We start from the raw sequence: 26,401 nt of genomic DNA, 5'->3' as shown, positions 1-26,401 counted from the left end.
TTTAACTAGTCCCCTATTGGTGGCCATTAAGGTTGTTTCTAATCTTGAAGATATAAGAACTAAAACTCTGCTGTGTGAACATGTGCCACAGAATACCAAAAACAAAACTTCAAATCTGATAAGAATTTACTGTTCAACTTTCTGTAGTTGCTTAAAGGGCCGTGGAAAGGGACTCAAGGGTTGTTTAAAGATGTACACATATAAGATGATACTCTTTCATAAAACAGAGGAGTCAGTTAAAATGTGTTGGTAGTAACATTTAGTGCTTGGCCTCTCGATGAGACCTTGGGAATAATATAAGCACCCGTCCGTATTCAGGTCTCAAGCCTACCCACCACACTCCTGTTTTCACTTCAGCCTGCAATGGAGGCCTCCCATCAGAGGCCAAACTAAACATGTGGGAGCAAAATTACAATGACCTCCTTTCTGTTTGTTTGTTTTAAGTAACGTAAAAAAATACGACATGAAGTAAAACAAAGAAAAATTAGGATGTGGGAATACCTCTTAATAGAAAAAATCTTCCAAAGCTTTTTTTCCCCTTCATACATTTATTCAGAATAGGTAAGAAACTGCCAGTGTAGATTAGCATGGCCTTTGAAGCAGAGAAGAAGAAAGGGGAGAGATGAAATCTCTCATAGATATTAGTGAAAACCCCTTCAAATAAAATTACCCAAATGCATGGGCAATGGCAGAACAAAGATTCATTCAGATTCACTTTCCACATCTCCATGTCTTGCTAAGTTTGCATGACTGACTAATGGGCATTCTAGTAAAGCCTCAACAGATTGATTGCTGTTGTTGTTTTTAATCATGAACTTTTTCATGTAGTTAAACCCAGTCTCACTCTATTTTAAGAATAAAATAATGGTCTGTCCCTGAAGGCTTTCATATGAAACATGTCAAAGCACATTAATGATGATGTAAAAAGCACTTTGACATGTTTAGCATGAAATACTTCAGTGTTAGAAGACTATTCTTAAAATGCCAGATTGTTCTCCAAGGCATAAAGAAGTCTGCGGACTTATTAAAAGAACATGCTAACATCTCAATTAGTCTTTACAATATATGTTCCTATTGCAGGAGAGGGGTTCCTTTCGGGGGAGAGCAGTGCTTGGAATGAGGCCCGGGGAGAGGGTGGTCTCGCATGTTGGAAATAGTCTGCTTGACCTCAGTGCTGGCAACCCAGGTGTGCTTCCTTTGTGAAAATTTGTTGAGTGGTATTCTTAGCATTTATGTTAAACTAAAATAAAAATTTTAATAAAGGAAAGCAGCTTAGTAGAAACAGCTTCATGTATTACAGTTAATTTCTCTTTGATATTTAAAAGATATTAATGGGATATTACTGATACTCAGCACATGGAAATAAAAAAGTGTTTCTACACTGATGAAGTGACAGCTAGTTTTACATTACTGTGAATGCCACTATTACGCATTTTCTAAATACAAATATTTTCTTAATACTTGAGAGAGTGATGCAATCAATGGTCAACTTATATGCTTTTCTTATTTTCATGTGCATCAGCATAGCTGGCACTATAAAAGGACATATGCAATTTCCTCTAAATAATGAAAGTGAAGATTTATTAAGCACTTCTCATGTGGTTTACATACCCACTACCATCAAATAATGAACCAGTATCTTTCCTGCTGAGAAGCATCATTCTAAGGTGGCACACTATGTATACGTAGTAACATTAGCTATTATTTGCACAAAATTTCCCTTCCTTTATAGTTTGCATGACCTTTCACTTACTCAAACACAGTTGAGGGGAAATGGTCTGAACAATACTGCTATCTTAAAATCCTGCCTACTTCTCCAGTGCATCTCTGTGAGGGAATTATGGAGGACACAGAGCTGGGAGAAGCTCTGCTAACAAAGTTTTGAATATCTTTTAATTTTATAACATAGCTGGGACTTGACAAAGTACAGAAGAAAGGGGAAAGGCAGTACAAGAAACCTTTCTGCACGTCAACATAATCAGCCCTTCTCTAAATTACATTTATTTCCCAGCCAATAACCCTTCTGCAGTACCTATTCTCTTCCTTATACTAGTACAATTTGGCACTTATTGATTCATTGATTACTTCATGTTTTAACAAGCAGTCCCATTAATTTATAAACTTAGGAGAATGGGGGTCATGCTTTAGATCCCAGGGATCAGCAAACTATTTTTTATACAGAAAACATTTAAGTCTTTTTGGGCCATACTCAACTCTGCTCTTACAGCATGTGACCAGCTACAGATAATATTTAAACAAATGGCTGTAGCTGTGTTCCAATAAAACTTTCTTTTAAAAGCAGGCTGGATTTGGCGCCTTGGTCATGTTTGACGAATCCTGCTTTATCCCGCAATAGCTTTTTATAGTGCTGGAAAGACATCTTGCTGGACAGAGTCAATGGCACTGGAAAAGGAAATTCAGGAAATGGGAGAGAGGTGGCATTAATTCTGAGTTCTCCAAGAGAATATACCCATATTTCCTCTGCTTCTAACCTGAAAAGCACCTTTTCATCTCTTAAGTCATAATCTAGAGCTACAGAGAATATTCTTTCTACTGACTTACAGAGTTTTCTCATATTAGGAAAAGAAAAAAACCCTGACAAGAAATTCAACTTCATAGGGAAGCATAAAACTGGTGCTCAGTGTGGTATCTTCTTTCTCGCAGGTAGAAAACAGACATTTGGAGACAAGGTAGAAAAATACACTGGAAAAAAGAACCTATTCGTAAAAGAATGTATAGAAACCCAAATATGGGTGGTCCAACCAGGCAAAAGTGGTTGGCAGTGGGATTTAAAAAATAAGATTAACACAAGATGTTAAGTACTGAAATCCATCTAGTCACAAACATGTGTCTTTTTAATGACATTCAGAGCCATTTCCATAAAATGAAAGAACAGAGGTTATTTTATTTCATTGCAAACATTATGGAAAATCCTAGAGTACCCTAGAACTAGGAACCTTTTATTATTTTCTCATGGCTGAAAATCATATTCATCTGCCAGTGACAAGTCATGCTCATGGTTATGGTGGAGACAGAAGCCTTCTAGCATAAGATGACGGCCAGAGACCACACCAAGACATTTTATTTTTCAACATAAAACTAACATGTGAGATGCAGACACAGTGCAGGGGGTCCTTCATAAAACAACACAACAAAGTAAGCACAGCTTTTTCTCAGACTCTACTAAATAAAACAACTATTTCAGTAAGAGATCAGCCCTAGGCTCAGTCCTTGCTGTGACCTCCACTCTCATTTATTCAGCGACTATTTATTGAATGCCTACAAAGTAGCAGGCACAGGTGTATGTATTGGAAATACACAGCTTTTTCTCTTTTAAGGCATGTCATTTTCTTTGGAAGAAACAGACAACAATCACTTAAAACACTAAATAAAATAATTTTAGTTAAAGATTGTTTTAGGAAAAACAATCAGGCATTGGTAACAAAGCAAGGCAAAAAAGGTAGGAAAGGTTAGAGTGATTTTAGCTAACATGAACAGGAATAGCCTTTCTGAAGAGGTAATTTTTGGGAAACTTTTGGAAGATTTCAATTATGGTAATGCGATGATCTGATTTATGCTTTGAGAAGCATATCACTGACTGCTGATGGAAAATGCACTGTAGTAGGGGGAGGGGAGACAAGGGTGGAAACAAGTAGTCCTGACAAGGATGATGGTGGCTTGATCTTGTGATATAATAATGAGACAGTGGAAGGCACATTTGGCCTGCTGACAGACAATGCTGACATGGGCTAGACAGGATGTAATGGGGAGATGATGATAAATTGATCAATTCAGTATTATTATGGAGTACAATAGTCTTTCTTGCTGTAAGACTAGTATGTGTATTATAGAAAAAGGATGACTTCTAGGATTTTGGTTTGAGGAACTGGTGCTATTTATTGTGGTAGGAAAGACTTCTAAAGGAGAAAAGCTGGCGAGAGGACATTAGATGAGATGCTATGATGGCTCTTGGAAGCATACAGGAAGCAATGGCCTTCATAATGTGAGGTAGAGATGCCATTCCTGCTATGGCAGACAGTAGAAGTCCTATTACAGGGCATACCACCCAGAAGCTGCTGGCCTAATAGAGGGAATGGTTTATTGAAGGTACAGCTGAGATTCCACCTTGGAGATGATATCCTGTAATCCATTCACTAGGACACAGAATATGCCCTAAATCAACAACCATTATATGGAGCTATGATCCCAAGAAGTAGAATTCATAGTTTCAGGAAAGGTGGCAGTAAGAGTAGCCCTACTTATTATCATCTTATCTAATAAAAGAGAAACATGGTAATTAGCGTATGACCGCTACCCTTCCCATTGGCTAATCAGGGCAATATGCAAATTAACTGCCAGCTAAGATGGCGGCCGGCAGCCAGACAGCTGATGTGAACAGGGAGGCTTGCTTGCTTCAGTGACGGAGGAAGCCAAGCTTCCCGCCTGCCTTGCCGGCCTCTCAGCTGCACTCTAAGCAACTATGTAACAAATATAGAAGCTAAACAAAACCCCAGGCTTCAGCCAGCAGGACCGCAACATTGTTTCAAATACAGAAGGTAAACAAAGGCCAGAAAACTGCTTTCAACAGCGGAGGTCTCATAGCTGGAGGCTAGAGCTAAAGCTGGCCCAGAATTTAAAAAAAAAAGGAAAAAAGGACAGGTTGGGAGCTTCAGTCACCCGCCAGCCTGAAAACGGCCCTCAGCCCCTCACCCAGGGTGGCCAGGGGGGACCCCAGTGGGGACCCCCACCCTAAAGGGGGTATGACCAGCTGCAAACAGCCATCATCCCCTCACCCAGGCTGGCCAGGCACCCAAGCAGGACCCCCACCCTGATCCAGGACACCCTTCAGGGCAAACCAGCTGGCCCCCACCCGTGCACCAGGCTTCTATCCTATATAATAAAAGGGTAATATGCCTCCCAGCACCGGGATCAGCAGAGCGGCGAGGCCTCCCAGCACCGGGATCAGCGTGACAGGGGGCAGCGACCAAACCCCCTGATCGCCTTGCGGCTCTGTGTGTGACAGGGTGCGGCGCCCCAACCCACCCCCCATCAGCCCTGCCCTGAGTGTGACAGTGGCGGCGCCCCAACCCCCTGATGCGCCCTGCTCTGTGTGTGACAGGGGGCGGTGCCCCAACTCCCCTATTGGCCCTGCTCTGTGAGTGACAGCGGGGAGCTCCTCAACCCCCTGATCGGCCCTGCTCTGTGCATGACAGGGGGGAGCTCCCCAACCCTCTGATGGGCCCTGCTCTGTGCGTGACAGGGGGGAGCTCCCCAACCCCCTAATGAGCCCTGCTCTGTGCGTGACAGGGGGGAGCTCCTCAACCCCCTGATCGGCCCTGCTCTGTGTGTGACAGGGGGGAGCTCCCCAACCCTCTGATGGGCCCTGCTCTGTGCGTGACAGGGGGGAGCTCCCCAACCCCCTAATGAGCCCTGCTCTGTACGTGACGGGGGGAGCTCCTCAACCCCCTAATGAGCCCTGCTCTGTACATGACAGGGGGCAGCTCCTCAACCCCCTGATCGGCCCTGCTCTGTGTGTGACAGGGGGCGGTGCCCCAACTCCCCTATTGGCCCTGCTCTGTGAGTGACAGCGGGGAGCTCCTCAACCCCCTGATCGGCCCTGCTCTGTGCATGACAGGGGGGAGCTCCCCAACCCTCTGATGGGCCCTGCTCTGTGCGTGACAGGGGGGAGCTCCTCAACCCCCTAATGAGCCCTGCTCTGTACGTGACAGGGGGGAGCTCCTCAACCCCCTGATCGGCCCTGCTCTGTGTGTGACAGGGTACGGAGCCCCAACCCCCCTGATGGGCCCTGCTCTGTGCGTGATAGGGGGCAGCGCCCCAACTCCCCAATCGGCCCTGCTCTGAGCCCGACCAGGGGCTGCACCTAGGAATTGGGCCTGCCCTCTGCCACCCGGGAGCAGGCCTAAGCCAGCAGGTCGTTATCTCCCGAGGGGTCCCAGACTGCAAGAGGGCACAGGCTGGGCTGAGAGACCCCCTCTCCTGCCCGAGTGCACAAATTTTTGTGCACCGGGCCTCTAGCTCTTAATAACTGACTTGAAGAACCTGCACTTCCCAATCCTGCAAACTCTGGGCTTTAGACATCCTGATTCCGGATATAGTGATGTTCTACCAAAGGACACAGCATAAGTCCCATTAAACTGTAAGTTATTACTGTCACCTGGTCACTTCAGGCTCCTTATGCCAAGCACTGTAGGCAAGGGTAGAAGAGAGGGATAACTGATCCTGATCCAGAAGAGGAGATGGCATTGTTAAATTACAGGTAAAGGCAAAACCATGTTTGACATTCAGGTGATCCAATATGGGCATTTCTTGGAACTCTCTTGCCTAATTTTGACTGTGAATAGGTAAGTTCAGCAGTATAGTCTGAAAAACCATGGCAACAGAACCTTAGAGGTCTTATGTATGCAGGTCTGGGTTATCTCGTCAGGTAAACTCCTACAATAGCAGAGTCCATCCAAGAGTAAGAGGAATTCAGAAAAAGGAGCATGCCTTTAATACCCTTTCAATAAAATCCCCTTTTCTAAACTTAAACTGACCCAGTTTCTACTACTTGTAACCAAAAAATTCATTAGCTATATCTCATTAGCTATATCAGCCGCAATCAACTAATCTATTTGATTAAATTATGTGCAAATAAGATACAGTGACCTCTCTGCTTTCAGAAATATTTTTAATCATTGATTTGTCTTTTGGTTTTAGCCCTAATGCATATCCACACACAGTGAAATCTACATAGGAACTGAAGATTGTTTATCTAAAAGAAAAATTCTGCTGTGGAGCAAAGGTGCTGCTTAAGCAGCAATCTCTGTTTGCTCTCTGTTGGAGCAGTTCTTGGGAGACTTCAAGAAATACAAGGCAAATAAGAAGAAATGGAATGTCTGATTGATGTCTGATTGCCTGGACCCACAATTCTATAGGCTCACCTGAGATCTTAAATAAGAATCTTGCAGACACTGAGGCTTTCATTATTTTTGGCTTTGCTTCTGGGTCTTGGATGTGGTTGCTCTTGGGGTACAGCTGTGGGTCAGACTCTGTGTGGTAAGTCTGAATCTGCCATTCCTGGCATCAGAGTTGAAGGCAAGGAGTGGAGCAGTAGTATAACTGCTTGTTTCTTAAACAAGGAAAAAAATGAATCATCACTGGCTTTTGCTTTACAGATGTTTTGACCCACTTCATTTTTTACTGTGGGGAGGTAGAATGGCAATTTTCTGACTTACTTTAGTATTCACTACCTAGAATGATTCTTTGAAGGCCATGGACTATTACACTCTGTCAATGGCATTCCAGTGCAGGGCACAAGGTAAGTTCTTTCCCATCACTTGAAATACAAAATTCAGTGTTCCATTAGTTTTCCCACAGTCCTGGTTAAAGGTTCCCTCAGGCAAACAGGAACAATTCTTTGAGCAGAAATTTTGAAAAACTAAATACATAATTAAGAAGGTCAAAGACTCCTGTTGAATAATATGCCAAATACCAGATTGTTGTTAAAAAATATTAGGAGAAAAGGAGTCCATTAGCAGACACTACTATGGGTAACAGTTCTCATATTCAGTATGACTAAGCAGCTTTAACTAGTTACAATGTGCTTAGTTTAGGTTGTTCTATGTCACCATTACCCCTGTCATTTTACAGTAAGTTTCTAAAACTGAAATGGCAACTCCAACATAATCTTACAGATTAATTTATAGCTATAGAGAAGTTGTTCTTCTGTGAAACTGCACTTAAGTCAGTCATCTGCCAGACAGTGCATTTTTCCCTGATCTATGAGTGAGTGAAACATATGCACAGGAATCTTTTAAGTCACATAAGCATTTCAATGTGTATAATTTAATAATTGGTTCAAAACTTTCCTGAAAAAATACAGGGAATGGAAATATTTAGTTATTATATAATTTATCCTTTTTCCTAGGAAATATTTTACCTTCTGGTGGTAAGGAGGCAATTGATTCATGGTGGTCTTTTGACTATTCTTTCTTCTTAGTTGTGTGCCCTCTTTTTAAGCCTACTAGTTAGCAATTCTACGTTTTGTGAGAAGTATAGGACTCTGGTGAAAGATTTCATAATATTATGGATTATGCTGTGCTGAACCCATAACAGAATTCATCAAAGAACTCTTTAATTATCAAAATGACATTTTGACTTCATGTCTTATGACAACACTTTATTCATAATAAACATTTCAAGTATCATAAATTATTTCAGTAGTTGCTGTTTAAATCACAACCTAATTTTGTAATTTACAGCCTAGTTCAAAGCATGCTGTGACATTTAGAACACACTAATTTGAACCCTGGAAGCAGAGTAAATGTTCCTCCATGTGTAGCTGCACCTGCTCATTCATTCATTTCCCATGGGGAAGAGAAGAATGTGGTACTCCAGTGATTTCCACTATTTCCCACATAAAATCCACTAGCCCTATCTCACCAGAGACAAGCTGAGTGCTAACTACTTTTATTAAAGTGTAGGATTTTAAGCATTTCTCATTTTATAAGACTGACATTTTTCAATTCAAACACAATTGAGCTAACATACTCACCGCCTTACATATTTTATTATTTTTGAGAATTTTCTTTTCCCTTAGTTTAAATCAGAGACTGATGTATTATACCTAGAAAACTATCAGATGGCATTATACTTTAAAAAATATGATTCTTTGAAATAATGCTGGTATCAATCCTTTATACAGATTGTCCCTCCATCACAATGCTGTTGACAAACTCCATCCAGGTCGGGAGACTAACTCTTCCCTGGATGTACCGTGTCTGTCATGTAGACTTGTTGGACATAAAGGCAAACTTGCCACAGTGCCTTATCCTTGATGATAAACGAAGGTCTATAAATAATGGGAGAAGTGCGAAGAAGTCTATAATTGACAGATGGACTACTGGGTATTTTTAAATGCAGGGATCTATGTATTTCTGCCTTCGTTTAAGAAAACTGGAGAGAAGAATGAGAGAAGAATGACATGTTCTTTCAGCTAATTCACAGATGACAAATAAAACAATTAAAATACTTCCCTAAAGTAATTAAGGCAATTTATATATTTAAAAGTAGCTGAATTAATACAAACATTCTAGGGGCCTTAGTCTCTACCTTCTACGCAGACAATAGCATCCACTCTGATTATGAACAGTGTTGATCTCTCTGGTGACTTGATGCTTTGTTTCTTCCTTCGCTTTTTTACTTTTCAAATCTGAACCATTCCTATCAGCCAGAAGTGTATTCAGTTCTGGGTAACAGAAATCTGACAAGCAGTGGCTTAAACAAGCATTTATTATTTAATGCACTAGGCTCTGGGGGAAGTAGTCCAGAGCTGGTAAGCACTCCAGGAGCCAGAGCATTTTCCTACATGGGTATCTTTAGTGCGCGTGCGCGTGCGCGGGCACACACACACACACACACACACACACACACACACACACTCTGCACTTTTAACTTTGGCCATAAGATGATTGTTGCACCTTCAGGCATCAGTCTATGTTCAAGATAAGAAAGAAGAGAAAGGACAGGAAAATATACTTGCCAAAGGACTGTCTCCCTTTGAACCAGGAAAACAACTTTTTAAGAAGCCTCATTCAATATACTCCCTTTGGCATCTCAGTGGCTAGAACTAAGGCTGGTTGCAGGGAGGAGTTGTGTGTTGGTAACTGTGTACAGTGCTGCCTTTAATAATTCTGGGCTCTAGGGAAGGGCAGAAGAGGAGACTTTATATTACGTAGGTGTCTAGCACTGTGTGTCATGATTCTTCAATGCTAGAAGAACTCTGGTCTATACATAGTCTTTCCTGTTACCATTCAGTCTCTCTTGGTGTTCCATTCTCTAAATGCTCAGAGAGGTGATAAGCTGAGTCATGTATTATAATAATTATGTACTATCTTACAAAATAAAAATATATATTTAGACTCTTCACCCAAAAGTCCTTAAAAATGAGGGTTGCATTTTATATTACTTCCATATCATATAAATATATGGATGACTGACTAGTGAATTTACTCATGGATTACATGTCTAACCTGCTCTTTAGAGAAATACGAGCCTCTCATTGCTGCTTTCAACATTATTTTATTCTTGATTATCCCCTAAGCAATCTAGTTATCCTCTGAATTGCTTTAAGTCTTATTGGCTCTCTACTGTATTCTCTAAGCTTATACTTTCCTATCAATTTTACAACAATAAAACAACACAAATGAAATAAATATTGTCTTGTATTATATCAAAGGTCTTAGGGAATGAGGTATATATTAAAGTAACTTTATATCTAGTATTGAAACATCTATTATACAAATCAATTATGACAACTCGATTTTTTCTTTCAAACATGTCTTCCAACTAAAGGAAGTGGGAAAGCAGACTGAATAATTATAGTCTTTAAAAAGACAGTGAAACTTTCTCATGTGAAAGTAAACTTGTAAAAGTACTCCCCTCACTCTACTGTCTCTTTAAAAAAATGTTTACCTGTGCTTTTTCTTAGACATAAGTATGAAGAAAATCATTTGCTTAAATAGAAACTTTGTACTCCAAAGAAATATTTATTTATTAATTTATAAAAAATTGTATTTTATACTAATACTAGAATCCCAGAACGCAAAATCACGCAGCCCTGCCCATCTGTACATGCCTCCTGGTGAGTCCGGTCTTGGTCATTCCGCATTACAGCCTGATGACCACAGGCCTTTTATGATATAGATGATATACATATTATGAAATATGAACTTTTTAAGAAGGTAGACTAATGCAATTGAATAATGCTACATCACATTTCAAAATCTTGATTTAGTACTGTGGAGAGCAGCTACAGCATTTGGACAGGTTCAAGCCCCAGACTAATGAGAGGGCACGATCCTCTCGTGGCAAAGCCATGTGCAAGTCCCAGCACAATTATAGCTAAAGGCTCTAGTTTTGTAAGCTTGACTGAGCCTGTGGTCCCAGGGGGCTAAGTGATATGGGCTGTGGGAGGTGTAGCAAGTAAACAAAGCTTGATCAGGTACATGTAATTCAGTAGATTCGAAACCCATGAGAACGTTGTAAACATCTAGACCACACCCTCACTTTGCCTCGTGGAATCTGGCTATAAAATAAAGACTCAGCTTGCAGGCCATGCACTCTCTCTCTAACCAGAGGGCAGCATTCCACCTAGCCCCAGCTTTATTCTCTTGTCTGTCTTCTTTAATCCTTCACCACCCTTCCTCAGGTTCACCCATGGCCGTGCTGGCACAGCACATAGTACTTCATAATAGAGCAATTTGGCTCTCTATGTAGTTTAACATTTCACTTTAATGGTTCTCATAGCTGAAAATTTACCTGAAAATAATATGTAGGTCAATCAGAAAACTGCGTACATTTAACTGTATTTATTAAATCGTGATTCCCATTTTTCAATTTCATCCACAGATTAAGTTTAGTAAATTTGTAAAAACACTGAATTGAATATTATATGACACTCTAAACCTGTGAAAAGAGTAGTATTTTACTGTTACGATTGGTGTTTTCAGGAGGTGAGAGAAGAAATGGGGGGCCAATAATGTGGGACACCACAGCCCACTGCAATGACTCCAGCTTTCACTCTGAGCAAGGTGGAACCATTCAAGGCTTCTAGCAGAGGACTGGTATAATATGGCTTAAATCACAAAAATGACTTTGTCTACTGTGTTAAGAATAAACTTTGGAGTGCAAGAGTAGAAGAAAAAATACCAGCTAGGTCACAATGATGGTGAACCTATGACACGCGTGTCAGAGGTAACACGCGAACTCACTTTTTTGGTTGATTTTTCTTTGTTAAATGGCATTTAAATATATAAAATAAATATCAAAAATATAAATCTTTGTTTTACCATGGTTGCAAATATCAAAAAATTTCTATATGTGACACGGCACCAGAGTTAAGTTAGGGTTTTTCAAAATGCTGACACGCCGAGCTCAAAAGGTTCGCCATCACTGACTAGGAGGACACTTGTGCTGAAGTCTAGACCTGTGGTCGGCAAACTTTGGCTCCTTGAGTGTGGCTCTTCCTAAGTACCCTAATTAAGTTAATAACAATGTACTTACCTATATAGTTTAAGTTTAAAAAATGTGGCTCTCAAAAGAAATTTCAATCATTGTACTGTTGATATTTGGCTCTGTTGAATAATGAATTTGCTGACCACTGGTCTAGACAAAAGATGATAGTGGCTTGGAGAGTGGTTACAGAAATCACAGTGGTCAGAATGTGGATATGTTTAAAAGATACACTTTCCTATGTGTTGGATACACAGAGAGAGAGATAATTCTTGAAGTTTTAGCTTAGACATCATTATACTGAGATGGGTTTTGTGACCTTCTGGGGACTTCCTTAGGTCCTCATTTCATGTGCTCCTACAGCACCCTGTCCCATGTCTCCTAGCACTGTCATAGGTGTGGCAATTCCTATTGTTTTCCCCATATCCTTAATAGGCTATAAGCCTTGAAGGTAAGAATGATGTCCACCTTGCTTATAGTATATAATTAGTAGTATATAAGTATTCAATAAGCATTTGTTAATGAATGAATAGGATAAGAAAAATTTATCCCTCAGAACTCAGTACTCTTTTGGCAATAAAAATATTGGGAAATATTTTATTGTTAAGATTGTACAAAATCTTCTTTGTTATTTTTCAACAGTGCTGTATTATCAATTCTGTAAAGTATTTCATAATCACATATTTTATTACGAACCACTATATTTACTTATAGTATATTCTTCAGCCAGTGATGATATAGAACTTGGATGACTATGTTAATGACATCAAATTTTTTTCATAGCCTAGAGAATGAAAAAAAATTCTAAGAACCTAAAGTATATATGAGAATTGGTATGTCTAGTTTTGTCTGAAATGTGAGATTGGTCAGACCATATACTGTCAGACACTAATAGGTTTAGTGTAAAAATAAAACAATTATAGCTTCAGAGATGTTGGTGGGGAACATTCCTGTGTTGACTATTGATAATGCAGTTCAAATCCCTATGGAACAGATCTATTTGGACAATCTTTTGTTAATTTTTTGCTTGGTTTTATATAGTATATACATGCTCTGAGACAGAGTTCTTTAAAAAAAATATGTTTTATTGATTTTAGGGAGGGAGAGGTATAGAGAGATAGATGAGAGAGAAACATCAATTGGCTGCCTCCTGTACACCCCCTACTGGGGATGGAGCCCACAACCTGGGTATGTGCCCTGACCAGGAATTGAACCACTGATCTCTTGGTTCATGGGTCAATGCTCAATCACTAACCAATATTGGCCAGGCAAGACAAAGTTCTTGAAACAGAGCTTTAAAAGCCCAAAGCAAATGAGTAGCATGGATTTTCAAGGCTTAAAACGTAGCAATGGTATCTATAAATGAATTTAGCTCTTCACCAGACTCTTTGTACTTGCCATGTATAAACCTAACAGAAAAGGACTAATCCTATCTAATAAAAGAGAAACATGGTAATTAGCTGTACGACTGCTACCCTTTCCATTGGCTAATCAGGGCGATATGCAAATTAACTGCCAGCCAAGATGGCGGCCGGCAGCCAGGCAGCTTGAAGCTAACATGAGGCTTGCTTGCTTCAGTGACAGAGGACTCCAACATTCCCCGCCCGCCACTGCCGGCCTCTGAGCTTGCAGTTTGAAACATTGTTACAAATTAGAAGCTAAACAAAACCCCAGAAACCTGCTTTCAGCGAGCAGGGATCTCAGAGCTGGAGTTGATACAGTGTCTTGATTATAGAACCCAAACAAACCAGATTCCTGCTTTCAGCAACAGAGGCCTCAGAGCTGGAGCCAGAGCTAAAGCTGGCCCAGAATAAAAAAAGAAAAAGGAAAAAAAGGAGCAGCTGGGAGCTTCAGTCACCCACCAGCCTGAAAACAGCCCTCAGCCCCTCACCCAGGCTGGCCAGGCACCCCAGTGGGGACCCCACCCTGATCCCGGACACCCTTCAGGGCAAACCAGCCAGCCCCGACCCGTGCACCAGGCCTCTATCCTATATAGTAAAAGGGTAATATGCCTCCCAGCACTGGGATCAGCAGAGCCACGAGGCCTCCCAGCACCGGGATCAGCGGAGCTGAGAGGTCTTCCGGCACCGGGATCAGTGTGACAGGGGCAGCGCCCAAACCCCCTGATCGCCCTGCGGCTCTGTGTGTGACAGGGGGCGGGGCCACAACCTCCCTATCTGCCCTGCTCTGTTCGTGACAGGGGAAGGCTCCACAACCCCCTGATCAGCCCTGCTCTGTGCCTGATGGGGGGAGCTCCCCAACCCCCTGATCGCCCTGTGGCTCTGTGTGTGACAGGGTGCGGCGCCCCAACCCCCTGATCGGCCCTGCTCTGTGTGTGACAGGGTGCGGCGCCCCAACCCGGCCCCGCTCCACGGGCCCTGCTCTGTGTGTGACAGGGTAGAGCCATAACCTCCCCATCGGCCCTGCCCTGAGTGTGACAGTGGCGGCGCCCCAACCCCCTGATCGGCCCTGCTCTGTGGGTGATAGAGGGTGGCGCCCCAACCCCCCCTCCACGGGCCCTGCTCTGTGTGTGATGTTGTAGAGCCATAACCTCCCCACAGCCCTGCCCTGAGTGTGACAGTGGCGGCGCCCCAACCCCCTGATCGGCCCTGCCCTGTGGATGATAGAGGGTGGCGCCCCAACCCCCTGATGGGCCCTGCTCTGTGCGTGACAGGGGGTGGCGTCGCAACCTCCCCATTGACCCTGCCTTGAGTGTGACAGGGGGCGGTGCCCCAACCCCCTAATCAGCCCTACCCTGAGCATGACTGAGGGTGGCATCACAACTTCCCGATCCGCCCTTCTCCTCTGTGCATGACAGGGGCTGGCGCCCCAACTCCCCAATCGGCCCTGCTCTGAGCCCAACCAGGTGCTGCACCTAGGGATTGGGCCTGCCCTCTGCCACCCGGGAGCAGGCCTAAGCCAGCAGGTCATTATCTCCAGAGGGGTCCCAGACTGCGAGAGGGCACAGGCTGGGCTGAAGCACCTCCCCTCTCCCCCGAGTGCACAAATTTTTGTGCACCGGGCCTCTAGTATTTAATAATCAAAACTACTGTGGGTAGAAATCTTGAGGCAAAGAATATAATGTATCTAAAGTGAGCAGAACCTTATAAGACATTGGGTGTCATATATTCCATGTAAAAATGCATTACCTTTAATATTCTGTACTATTTACAAGGAATTAAATGAATACTTAGCCAATGGTGTCTAGTTCTTAAGATGTTTCTCAGGATGGTTTTACCTTGGTGAGTTCACTACATATAAGGATTGGTTTTCAGCTGTGCAGGTATCAATCCCAGGTTTGCCAAAATACTAAGCATAGCTCTTTCCCTCAAGAGAAGACTTGGAGTAACTCAAGTTCACAAAACTGACTATAAAAACTTCCTAGGTTGTAAACAAGTCACAGACAGAAAGTTGCTTAATGAGCATGGGATCTCAGAAAATGGATTAGATTATATAACTGTTTAATGACATTCCTTCATTCCTGAAACAAATTTTATTGAACCTGTGCTATGTGCCAGGATTATTCTAGATACTGAAAATAGAGTAGTGAACAAAACAGGAAAGGTCCTTTCTGTGTCAGAGCTTATATATTAGTGGAGACAGACAGCATGGACTTTTGCCTTACTTCCCGATTTATCCCTATTAGTAGAGTACCACCTAACACACATTAGGTATTTGATAATATTTGTTGATTGATTGAAAATGTAACAAACTATTAACATAGTTTCAGATAACGATGTGTTAAGAAAAAATGAAACAGAGTAGTAATATGCTAAAGTAAGGGTGTAGGAGATAGGGTAGCTAACTTAGATTGGGTGGTATGGTGGAGTAAATTATTGTTCAGCAACTACTCATCCATTCTTTCTCCCTATTTCCAAGAGAGGAATAGACTTTTCCACTCTATTGACATTACATTTGACCGTGCAACATGCTGGCCTCATGGTGGGTGGAATGTACCTCTCTGCCTTTTGACCTTGGGTTGGCCATGCGACTTGCTTTGGCTGACAGATGTCAGAGACATGACACAATCAGAAACTGGCAAGTGTTTACATGCTTGGGTTTTCTCTCGTCTGCTTCTCCCACTAAAGTGAGAAGAACATACCCTAGGTAGCCTATCACAGATTCCTTCTGAGGTATAGAAACTGTTCAAGTGGCTTAATTTCTTTCACTAAATTCAAGGACTTAAAATTCTTGAATGTCATGCTACTTTCACTATCTCATGACTACTGATGTGGGAGTTTTAAATATAAAAGAAATCTGAGTGAACAAGTTGCATTTGGTGGGAGAGGTGAAAGGGAAATATTTTTACTATGAAAGTATACAATAAAAAAGGTAGATGAAAACTTTTTTTATTAACATGATTTTTCAGTAATTTAAGCACTAAAATAAACTAAGAGCAGAAGGAGAGCTTGTTTGTTTAGTCCAGTGGCTAAACTCCATCCCAGACAAGATATTTTCATTTTCAGCACATGATATATAAGAAAAGGAAAATGTGAACCACAGGAATGGAATAAATATTGAGGACAAAAGCAAAGTGCTGAATACGTTATAATCACGCTAAATTTTAAGTGAATAAGTATACTAAACTATAAAGGAAAAACTAAACAACAAAGGTATTTTATATGCCAAATATCTTCACAGATGAATAAAAATCAGACATTAAAATTCTTGTAAAATGGCAAAGAAACTATGATAAATATGTTCCTGATATAAGATAACAATCACATCATACATGTACAAATATGAAAATATGAAAAATCATGGTGACAAGAAAGTCATTAATTATTTAATGATTCAATCCCAATGTACACTGAATGCTAGATACAGAATTTATCCTAAAATACTGTACTTCAAATCACATGGTTAGAAAGTCACCTACATTAGAAATTTCATTTGAAAAAGACTCAAATGGGTTGGAGAGATCTAATGTTGAAACTTACTGGTATAACAATGTTCTAGACCAGTGGTCGGCAAACCGCGGCTCGCGAGCCACATGCGGCTCTTTGGCCCCTTGAGTGTGGCTCTTCCACAAAATACCATGTGCGGGCGCGCACGTACAGTGCAATTGAAACTTCGTGGCCCATGCGCAGAAGTCGGTTTTCAGCCTGGGCGAGTCTATTTTGAAGAAGTGGCGTTAGAAGATGTGGGGGGTAGACATATAGAGAGGGTGAACGAAAGGAGATAGATGAAACAAGTATACAAGACGAATGTGGATGGGAGAGTTGAAAGGGGTCGATGTCAACGAACATACCTCAATCAGAATGAGACGTTTTTAGCAAAGGCCAGCTTAGGAGTACCCTAATTAAGTTAATAACAATGTACCTACCTATATAGTTTAAGTTTAAAAACTTTGGCTCTCAAAAGAAATTTCAATCGTTGTACTGTTGATTTGGCTCTGTTGACTAATGAGTTTGCCGACCACTGTTCTAGACTAACAACCAGGTTTTAAGCAATGGTAATCTTCGTAACAACCCAAAATCTCAAAGGAAGACAGAAGTGGAAAGGACCAGTGAAAACAGTCATAAGGACTGAAGCCTCTTCTTTTACAGACTCCAAACATATATGACTTAATTTGATAAACAGTACTTTGCTATCTAGTTTTTCAATGTTTTCTTCAGTCTTACACTTGGAATCAGAGTTGCAAAAACAGCAGATGCTATGGATAACAGGGTGGATAGTAAGAAAAAGGAGAGGAGGGTAGAAGAAACAGACCCACTTATAAGAGTGTGAAATATAGAGAATAAAGAGGGTGCCAAGGACACAAAAGACAACTAAAATTTAATTTAGGCAAATTCAGTAGAAAAACAGGTATTGAAGCTCTTTTTACTTTGCTAACCTTTGTGGCCATAATTCTATAAAAACTAGTGCTACATCCAATGTACATAAGATATCCCTGAATTATTAGGGGCAAACTGATATTGACTCACAACAATTTAATAACTAAAACACAAGTACTTTAAAAAATATATTAATATATACCTTCTAAAATTATCTATTTTTAGCATGCATACATGGAAACAAAACCTTACCTACCCAAAATATTGCATATCATTTAAATAGTGTCACATAATTTAGGCATAACTGCACAAACCTCAGATTATTTGTAAAATAATGAAATAGTGGTGTCCAAGTGGCAAAATTTCTACAAGATGACACATGAACCTGGTGGTTGCTAAAACCCCGCATTAGTAAGAATGAAACTCATCTAGTTTAACTTCAAAGGATTTTTTTTAGAATTAGCCAAGAGACCAAAAAGCTGGAAAAATATTTCTATAGTAACCATAGCAACTAGGAAAAAATTCTCAAAGTATGTAGTGGCCATTTGTAACATTCTCTAATTTTTGATACCCTTTCTAGGTTTGATGAATGTCTAGCCTTATGAGGTAAGACTTCCCTAGGTAAAACCCAGAACACCGAGTTACCTAGCCTGCTCTACTCCCAAGGATCCACTAATCAGTCAATGAATCAGAAGTAAGCAATTAGAGGAAAGAGGCTCTCTACAGCATCCGTTTTCTTCATAAGGATGAGAAGCATTCGACTGTTGGCATCACAGTGTTAAGCAGAGGGTTCGCATAAAGCTTGATGGGAATGTTGCAGCAAAGGGAGACGTAGCTTTAAGCAAGTTTTGAGGTGTAGTTTTTGGTATTGTTTCTGGAAGCTTAACCTTGATCTTAGTTCTCCAAGTCTCAACAATTTGGTTAAATACTCAATTTATTGTTAATGAACTTTTCTGCTGCACAACTAACCAGAGGCATCTTTGCTGCTTAAGGGAAGAACCTTGGTGGATATTAAATGGCTGCTAGAAGTTGCTGAAAGCAATATAACCTCAGGAAAATCAGAGAGATCTCTGATTAGTTATCAGATTCTGTAAAGGCTGATTATACCTTTTCTAAAAAAAATAAAAGGTATAATCTAGCAGCCCATTATATGTAGTAACAAAGTAAAGATTATTAACTCTAGTCTCCTGAAATGAAGTGACCAAAGAAGGCAAGCAATGTAGACAACAATATGAAGAATTCAAAGACAACATTAGTTGCTTCTAATTGCACAGGGCATCTTTAGAACAATGAAATGCTCACAATCCTAAATTCTCACTTTGAGGCAAGAACCACACAGTCAAGAGCTGCTCCCTAGCATGTTCCCTGGGAGGGAAAAGCCAGCATCAGTGAACAACACTGTCCACCTTCTGTAGGCCAGGAGTGCTCATGGGTAATGCTGTTTCAATGTAGATAATGGGATGCTGAGGTGGCAGAGTCAGGTAGCAGCACTTACATGCACGAGGCAGGAGGAAATGGTTACTGTTATTGCGAGCAGAACTAAGCTGTAATCAAAATTCTTTGACCTTCAGTGACCATTGGCTTTGGCTACTTGATCAGATGACCCGGATGGACCAAACATATAGGCAGGCAAATTCTCCAATGTAATAAAGCTGTAAGGTTTAGGTTTGAAAACTGGCGGCCTGACTCGAGCCATTGCAACAAAAATTTGAAATGTCTTTTCCAATTACTAGTCATAAGTCAATTCAGAGACCCAGAGTTTTGTTGTTTTTTATGAGTGAAGGAAAGAATGCAAGTCCTTGTGATGACATCATAGGTATTAACTGTAAACTATCAACTTGGCCTTCCTCACAAGGTAACTGTACTGGAGAAAGGGAAATTCTGAGTCTTTTGGGCACTGTTGTGTAACTAACACTAAAACTGGGGATCTAGAATACCACTGTGGACTAGTGATCAGAAAAGATGCCTGTGGGAATCAAATGATGAATGGAGTTTAACCGAATCTGCCTCATATGCAGCCCAGTAGGGCCCTAAACACACAGCTGGCACTGGAGAAGGAGAATAGATGGCTGGAGAATCAATCAAGACAGTGATGTCACACACAGCTGCGGTTGCAGAGGTACATTCTTTACTAGTGCTCTTAGCACCAGGTGTATGACTATTAATCTGGAAAAAGCTTTTTTTTCCCCCCTATCCCAGAGATGGAGAACACCTATAACAGCTGTTTTCATGACAGGCAGAACAAGAAACTGTTTTATCCCAGGGTTATATAAATTATTTGGCTCTGAACAACAGTGTATTTCACAAAGACCATTACTGTCTCACCATCACACAGGACAACTACATGGAAGACATATGTCGCCAGGACCTGGAAAGCAGGAAGTAATAAGTACTCAAGATTTTTTTTGTAAAGAAAAGGTACATAAAACATATTTATGAGTCCCGTGCGAGTGCAAGAAGGTGTGAGATACATCACATGAACATTTTAGAACTACTCCTTAGCGAAGTTCTGAGGGTCCAGTAATCCTGAGCATGGCTACAAAGTTAAAGGTAACTTTCTGCACTTGCACCTCCTGCAGCTAGGAAAGAAGCAATAGTGCTCTGTGGACCTTTTTGAAGGTAATATGTATCACCTTAGCAATCCTGTTTTGACCTACTTATGAAGTGCCCCTTAAGCCTCTAGCTGTGAGTGAAACCCAGAGTAAAAAAAAGAGGCTTCCTAGTTAGTCCAGGCTACGGGTCATCTACCTGGTTTTTGTGACCAACAGATTCAATTGGTGTTAGAACTATTGTATTGATAACTTATCAGGATGCGCAAGCATGTCAAACTTGCGGCTGATGGGATGCGAGTTAGACACGCTTGCGGTGTTGTCTGTGGTAGTTGTGATAGAGGAATTGCAGCAGAGATCTCTAAGATTTAGTAACAAAGTCATCAGACAGGAAATTTTGGTCCCTTTGAAAAGCAACATTTATCCCACTAACTGCTATTAGAGTTTGTATATTTGACTGTAAAACAAATGTGACCTGTCTAAAAAGAACTTGGTTTTAGCTGATTCACCTGACTTTTAAATATATTTTTATTGATCTCAGAGAGGCAGGGAGAGGGAGAGGGAGAGAGAGAAATAGAAACAATCAATGATGAGAGAAAATCACTGATAGGCTGCCTCCTGCACACCCCACATTGGGGACTGAGCCCACAACCTAGGCATGTGCCCCACCAGGAATCAAACTGTGACCTCCTGGTTCACAGGTCAATGCTCAACCACTGAGCCACGCTGACTAGGTTCACCGGACTTTTAAATCAGGCATGCTCGGTAGCAAGCTATAGTAAGTGACTGCGACATACGTGAAGTGAGACACAAGAAGGTTCTGACAGCAGATGTTGCAGGATCAGATCACTTACTAGTACACACTCTGTAGTTGGATGCCACAAGAGACTTCAGGCCAGTCGCTCTGTAAGCATGTTTTGTTTTATAAAAGATAGTTAAAGTGTTTTATTACTATTTTTGTTGATGTTACTGTTATTATGTTTAAGAATGGAAGAAGGGTGTACTTAAGCCTTTAAGTATTAGCAAAAGGTGTATATTGTTGAATGGCCATGTATGGCAGTATACATTCCCCATATTTTCTTCTTTTGGCACTTTTTGAAAACTCTTAACCCATCAGGGGGATTACTCATTGCAAGCTAGCATGTGAGGGTTTTCTTAGCTTCTTTTGTGCTTAGTAGGTAGGCATGTGATCAAAGTTCTCCCAATCAGGGTTTCCCTAAATTTGAAGAGTGAAACTCATGTGGGACTGTCTTTGCTGGTGAGGGTGGTGGCAGTGACTTTGGCCTTTGGGAGAAGCAGAAGTTGTGAGATGGAGTGACAGACAGGTGACAGGAGTGGGGAAGTAAAAACAACCACAGTTTTCTTTAGTGGTTGGTGGGGAAGCAGCAGCAATGAGGTTTCCTCATCAGGTTTATTCTATGTCATGATTTGGGTTTTGCTTCTGGAAGCTGAGCTTCAAAGCCTGTTTCTCCCATATAAATAACTCTTAATAAATAACTCCCCTTTCTGTTTAACCAGACAGAGTCAGCTCGTTACTTAAAATTAGAATTTCAATCTGAATTTAAAAACAAAATCTACAGTTTTCAAAGACCAACAATCTGTCAAATATTTTAGGATCTTAATATGAGGTTAAGCAGAAATTCTCTGATAAAGGGATGCAAGGATAAAAATTAGTTCTTGGGGGAAAACCGATGTGAATATTGAAACCTTATGCATAAAACCGAGGATTATGGAATCTCAAACATGGAATCTCAATTGAACCAATCAATGATGACAGCAATGAATGAAAAATTGCTAGGAAATTAATACAGGAGGTTAAATATCTTTAAAAAGAGAAAGAACAAGAAGAGATGTACACTGCTACATCAATTCCAGAGAAGGAAAAGAAGTGCTGGCAAAATTGATCTTGAATACCCATTTTTTAAACAATATTCCTTGTTTAAAAAAATAAATATAGTCTAACAATTTAGTCAAAGTCTGACAATTTAGTAAAAGACTAAGTCAGACATGTGACTCACCCATAAGCTAGTGGATTTCATTTAAAAACAGTGTGGTGATAATAAATGATGTATCTTCTTCCTCTGTTACAGGCGAGAGTTCACATATATTAAATAATTGGCCTTCCTTTAAAGAGTGAGCAAGACAGGGGCACAGAGAGGTCATGGTGGTGCATATGAATCAGCACTGAATAGAATGTCAATAAGGTTTTCTCTGTTTTCACATGAGAAGAAAAATACCGCATCTCTTAGAAAATGATTTTTTTCATGCTGTTTCCAAGACACTATTAGTTACAAACCAAATTGTTATTTTTTCAAAGGAAAGATCTGATTGCTGAGGAGATATATATGATGAAAAACAACTATACAATAAATCAAAGAGATCAAATTTAAAAACTACCAAGCATCTTTTAGTAATAATACCATCTCCTTTCTATTGAAAGATATTTTGATAATAGAACAAAATAAAAGTCATTTCAAGAGTTTCATTGAAAAAGCACAAATGACAAACAACTAATTTCTTAACTGTTTATATACTTGAAAAGTAAGTAAAAAAATGGGGAGCAACAGATATTCATAAGTATTCAGGATAGTTTAAAAGAATATTAACCAATTATGCAGTAAGCCTACCATCCTACAGACAAAATTTCTATAGTCCAATTATTTAAAGTATGTAAGAGAAAGTTATATTTATGTTTTATAAGAAATTTTGATAGATATTAGTGCAAAGCCTGAATTGTTATTTTTTAATTATTGCATATTTCTTACAAATGACAATTATTTCTTCTTTCTACCTAACAGACAGTATTAAGAACAGAGACTCACTAAAGTTAAGTGTCAGACTGGGGTCATACTGTTTAACTCTATGCTAAAATAGAATAAAATTAATTTTAAAATACTTCTGAAAACCAACATAACTTCAAACTTAACAAAAAGAAAGGTTTTCAACAGAAAATTTTGGGATTATGATTCAATCTTCTTAATTTGCTATGTACAAAACTTGTTTGTAATAATGACTTGTGTATTTAGATATATTTTAAAGGACAAAATAATTCTGACATGTTATTTTTTTAAATTCAAGTAACTGTAGAACTGATCAGAAAATAGAGTTCATTTTGGCCAAATATTGACTATTAATAAATAGTTTGAGATGTAAACATTCAAGAATATTGTGGCAAAATTGGATTAAATGAGTCCTTTTACAATTAAGAAATTCTGATAATGCTTTGACCATAAGACCTTTCAAGTAAAAGTGGTAATTACATATCATTCCTCTCTAAAGATCTAAATTAAAAGGATCCTCTAAAATGAAGATTATTTTCCTGGAGGTGATTTTTAAAACACAGGCCATCATTCAGGTTCTTAAGAGGAAAAATAATAATCTTTTATTACATTTGGACGAGATTTTATTTTTTAGGAATCACTGCTTGGCTGTGAGTTGTTGTTGCACGCTGAATGTTATTCACACTTCCTCTCTCATAGGAAGCTCATGTATAACAGTCTAAACTTGTGGGATGGGTTGAAACACTTCATTCTAATCCAAGGGCCATAGGTCATTATAAACCACAAATTCTTCCTCCCTAGGGAAGTGTCAAGGGATGTGGTCTTAACCCATATCGTATGTTTTTTCTCTACAATCTCCTTCAGTCTAAAATAAAGTTTATGGCACTAATGACCAAATTTAATATATTATAATGCCTTATCTGGCAATTAGTATCAAGAGAGAAATCTTTTATAGAATAGCATCTAAGGAATTTCAATTGTCTCCTTGTAATGAGGCATACTAAAAAAAAAAATATTTTAAAGGGCTGTGGGCCCAATGGTCTCTCTCAACTACTCATTCTGCTATCACAGCATGAAACCAGCCAAAGAACAATGCATAAATGAATGGATGTGGCTATTTCAATCAAACTTTATTTATAAAAAATAAGCAGCAAGCCATATTTGACCCATGTGTTATTGTTTATTACCTTATCTAGATGCTATAATATTCAAGGGAGTATGAAACCAAAAGAACTACACTTGCAGGTACCTATGTGATTCTCAGACAAATTAAATATATTTTAAAATCTTTATAGATTTTTGTGTTTAACTTTTCTTCTGAATTGTACAAATTATATTCTAAATTCATTAAGGAATTGTGCATTTTCCATTAAGTGATATGGAAAACTTATGAGAGTAGAAGCTGCAAAATATTAGCTTTTTAATTTCATACTAAATTTGTGTATTCAATGTAATTTTTTCCCCTGGATAAAAGATAAGGTTTTACAGAGGGATTTTTAAAAACCTATCATTTAGAATACTTATAAGAAAGGAACTTTTATCACTGAAATTGATCCATTATTAATTTGAATTATTTTTTTGGTTGATCATTTAAGAAGTTCTTGATATATGCTTTGATTAGATACTAATTTTTGGTTATTATTTGATTTAGACTAACAGTACAAGTACTATGTATTCAACTTACTAAAAAAACTTAGGATGCAATTTCAGTGTAAATTATAATTCAATTAATTAATTCATATGTAGGTAGCTACTTTGATCTCTCCAAGATATGTAGACCCAATGAATAGTGTGTATTTGTAAAGATCGGTGACACCCCTATTTCTTTGATAGAAAAAACTGGTAAGTGGCATTTAAAAGTAAAACATTTTTTCAATACAATTCTAATTTTAATTCTAATACAATCTTAATTCTAATTCTAAGTGTAAATTGAATATTCACAAGGAGGGTAACTAATTAAAAACTTGTTAATTGTGCTCTTGCCGGTGTTTCTCAATGGTTACGGTGTCAGCCCACAGACAGAAGGGTCTCTGGTTCGAATACCGGTCAAGGGCATGTACCTGGTTGCAGGTTCAATCCCTGGCCCTGGTTGGGGAGCATGCAGGGGAAGGCAACCAATTGATGTATCTCTGTCACACTGATGTTTCTCTTTCTTTCTCCCTCCTTCCCTCCCTTCCTTCCACTCTCTCTCTAAAAAAAAAAAAAAAAAAAAAAAAATCAATGGAAAAAATTCCCTTGGGTGAGGATTAAAACAAAACAAAACAAAGAAACTTTTTGATTGCTAATAAACAGAAAAAGGTATGTTTTCCTTTATGATTATCTGTGATTCCACTGCATATGGAAGGGTAAAATGTAATTTATTTGAAAAGTTAGGCATTTTTGTTCATTATTTTTTATCTACTAAAAGTGAAAGACTGAAGGAAAAATGCAGGAAAAAAAGAGTCTTCATTTCAGTCTTTTAGAGAACTTGTTAAGGGTAAGATGATGTCAAAGGCAAGAATGTTAAGGACAAAAGACATGCAAAGACAGGAACTAACACAACATTAGATTTCTTCCTTCAAAGATCTCTGAAAACTTCAAGAGGAGATTACTGCACAGACTGGAATGTAGGGCCAGTTGGAATCATGGTCTATAGGGCTGTTGATGTGTCTACTGTTGAAAATCTCAAGTTGACTCTCTAGTTAAAAAAACTGGAGAGAAGAGAGGAAAATTTTTGTTCTGGAAAAGTGTTCTTTGAGCTGCCTTAGTTTAGTAGTTTAGAAAGAGATAAGGGGATTATGCATTTGATAAAAAAAACAAAACATTTGTTTCTTCGAAATATTACTTTATATGCTTTGAGATGTCTTATTTTTTGTGAAAAATTTCCAAACCCCCAAATTAATTTGAAACACAGAAATCAAGAGTATATAGGTCTTAAATATATATTTGTAATATCTAGTAATTATTTGGTGCTTTCATCAGGTATTTTATCCCGTTTCCTTTTTTAGTTATTATTAATCCTCACCCAAGGATATTTATTTCCTCTACTGCGTTTTTTAGAGAGAGTGGAACAGAAGGGGAGAGACATGGAGAAAGAGACACATCGATTGGTTGCCTCCCACACACACCCTGACCAGGACCCTTCCACCAGAATTTGTTCTGTTATATAATCTTTTGTCTAAAAGCAAAGCTCAAATAAGGACTGGCCGTAAATTATTCAAAGAAAAATGATAAAAAGGGTACATCTTGATCCCAAATAAACTGTTGAGAATATATATGGAAAGAAGAGTTTTCTGAGAATATA

The 26,401-nt window shown here is 39.4% G+C and overlaps 1 protein-coding gene across 2 annotated transcripts in view; it reads right to left on the bottom strand.

The window, feature by feature from the left end:
• CCDC91 (coiled-coil domain containing 91) overlaps positions 1-26,401 on the bottom strand; it is a 286,701-nt gene that overhangs the window by 21,831 nt on the left and 238,469 nt on the right. The gene's annotated exons all lie outside the window — the stretch shown is intronic.

This window comes from Myotis daubentonii, chromosome 2 (assembly GCF_963259705.1).
Source record: "Myotis daubentonii chromosome 2, mMyoDau2.1, whole genome shotgun sequence".
Taxonomy (NCBI): Eukaryota; Metazoa; Chordata; class Mammalia; order Chiroptera; family Vespertilionidae; genus Myotis; species Myotis daubentonii.
Note: the sequence above shows the minus strand (reverse complement) of the source record. Positions and strands in the feature narration are given on the sequence as shown.